The sequence below is a fragment of the Sinocyclocheilus grahami genome, unplaced genomic scaffold (genome assembly GCF_001515645.1).
Source record: "Sinocyclocheilus grahami isolate Dianchi unplaced genomic scaffold, SAMN03320097.WGS_v1.1 scaffold1213.1, whole genome shotgun sequence".
Lineage (NCBI taxonomy): Eukaryota > Metazoa > Chordata > Actinopteri > Cypriniformes > Cyprinidae > Sinocyclocheilus > Sinocyclocheilus grahami.
This window is the reverse complement of record NW_015506392.1, coordinates 259,027-262,066: the sequence shown is the minus strand read 5'-3', so window position 1 is coordinate 262,066 and position 3,040 is coordinate 259,027.

Sequence of the window (3,040 nt, the reverse complement as noted above, 5' to 3'; positions counted from 1 at the left end):
TCATTCTTTCTCTCTCTCCATAAATATATATATATATAGAGAGAGAGAGAATTTGAGACACATTACAGGGATATTGTGAAATATGGGATTCATGCCCATTTTCTGTTTGCTCTGTTTGATTTTCTCCTCTCCTGTTTCTTGTGGGATCTCAGGCACTTCAGATTCATGCACGTCTTTCTAAAGCAGAATCTCCTCGTGGTTTTGGCGAGGCTGTTTGCAGAACCAGACAGAGGAAGTCAAACATGTGTCCAGCATGTGTTAACTGGTGTTTTTAGCCAGAAGCAGGTGATATGGTCCAACCAGCAGCCCATCAAACCATCAGCACAGATTCCCTTCGCATTCTCGCAGTGATGGAAATACGGCTGCTGTTTCCATCTCGGCTCGCATGAGAACTCTAGACGCGCGCTGGGTGAGCGCCACATACCTAACCTCCTAAATACCGTCCCGCTTGACTGCAGAGTGACTTACAATCAGGCCTCTTCAGTTACAGATATTACCTGCGCTGCAGCAGCGTCAGGATTTATTGAAGGCAGCTGTTGCTGGTATTTAGCAGGGCTGCTGGAACAGCAGCAGGTGGAGATCTGATAGAAAGACTTCTGTCATGCATCCCGCCGCTTTACACGGGAAAAGGGCTCATGCTGGACTTCCGAATTCCTGCTCGCTCTTGCGGTCCTCTGGGAACGGGCTGAGAACACATGTAGTGTGGATTGATGATGATTCAATAAAATATTAGGAGCTTAATTTGTGATCATAATCACAGTGGCTTGTAAGTTCAACACCCAAATCCACTATAATTTTATAAAAAATACTGTTTTTGTGTCACGGAATGTGGTTTTAAGAGTTTTTTAGGTGACAATGTACTTGTTTAGACGTCTATTTGAAAATGTGCTTCGATGTTTTGGGAGAAGTGAGCTCCAGGGCGTCAGCGGCCGTTCATGAACCCGCCGAGAGCAGCCTCACCTCGGCCAGATCTTCTGGAATTTGCTGCTGGCTCTGATGTCTCTATAATGGTTAAACATGAGATATAATTAGTTTTGGGTAAATCTAACGGACAGTCGTTGTTCTCATTAATCTTTTTTTTGTATCAGAGCAAACAGTTTTGGCTGAAGGCAAAGTCTCATAACTTTAAATTTAATGCTGAATATCAGAGCGCTGCCTTTGTACTTTTGACTGAATTGCTTAGCAACTTTCATGATGGCTGTTGTTGTTTATTAAATATGATTATTCAATAAATCATATTTTATATAATTAAAAGTAGTATTTGATATTGAGAAGCGGCCTGTTTAGTTACATTGTTCCACCTTTAGATGGCGACAAGAGACTGTTTTTCTGAGTGAGTCCTTAGTAAAGACTTTTATATTGAAAGAGACTGAAACAGGGTTGTAAACAAGGACGTTATTTTTACTTTTAATAACAGCTTGTAAGACGCAGTTAGCAAATGCAGTGAGCAGCGCTGTCATCGGAAATCACCCTTAACAGATTATTTTAATAAACTAAAGAAAACAAGTAGAATATTAATAGAATAGAGAGTGCTAGTGATAGAGGGTCTATCATACTAGTATTTGTTGTACTTTGTTTATGCTGATGACAGCGTCACTGTAAATACAGTACAGCGAGGCATGTTTATGTGAGCTTAAGTGCAGCTGTCAGCTCCAGTGAGGATGTAAAGTAGAATGACGCTGTGTTTAAGAACAGCAGACGGTGTGGAGATGTGTGGATACAGACATACTGAACATATAGTGTGCAGAAAAGTGACAGAATGTATTGCATCCTCATCGTGCACATGCGTTCACTCTCCAGAATAATGCAAAACATGTAGATACACTACCAGTCAAAAGCTTTCGAACAGTAAGATTTTAATTTTATAATTTTTTTTGAAGAATTCTCTTCTGCTCACCAAGGTTGCGTTTATTTGATCAGAAATACAGCAAAAGCAGTAATATTGTGAAATATTTTTACTTTTTAAAATAACTGCTTTCTATTAGAATTCCTGTGATGCGCAGCTGTATTTTCAGCATCATTACTCCAGTCTTCAGTGTCACATGATCTTCAGAAATCAGTATAATATGCTGCTTTGCTGCTCAAAAAACATTTATTATTATTATTATTATTATGTTGAAAACATTTTGATGAACAGAAAGTTCAGAAGATCAGCATTGATCTGAAATAGAAATCTTTTGTAACATTATAAATGTCTTAGCATCACTTTTGATGAATTTAAAGCATCCTTGCTCAATCAAAAAATATTAATTTCTATAATTCCATCCAAAAATGATACTTACTCCGAGCTTTTGAATGGTAGAGTGTATAATGTTACGAAAGATTTTTATTTCAGATAAATGCGGATCTTTGGATCTTTCTATTCATCAAAGAATCCTGAAAAAACATTGATCTGAAATAGAAATCTTTTGTAACATTATAAATGTCTTAGCATCACTTTTGATGAATTTAAAGCATCCTTGCTCAATCAAAAAATATTAATTTCTATAATTCCATCCAAAAATTATACTTACTCCGAGCTTTTGAATGGTAGAGTGTATAATGTTACGAAAGATTTTTATTTCAGATAAATGCGGATCTTTGGATCTTTCTATTCATCAAAGAATCCTGAAAAAAATTACGCAACTGATTTAAATTTCAATAATAATAATAATAATCAATGTTTTTTGAGCATCAAATCAGCATATTAGAATGATTTCTGAAGGATCATGTGACACTGAAATTCAGCTTTGATCACAGAAATAAATTACATTTTAACAGATGTTCAAATAGAAAACAGCTATTTTAAATAGTAAAAATATTCCATAATATTACTGCTTTTGCTGGATTTCTGATCAAATAAATGCAGGCTTGGTGAGCAGAAGAGACTTCTTTAAAAAAACATAAAAAATCTTACTGTTCAAAAACTTTTGACTGATATAGTGTATTTACATATATATATATATATAGTGTATATATAAAAACAATGGAAGTCTATGTTGTGTCTCCATTCAGATGCTCGGTAAATGTGTGCGTGCATGTGTCTGTGTTTGTGTGTGTG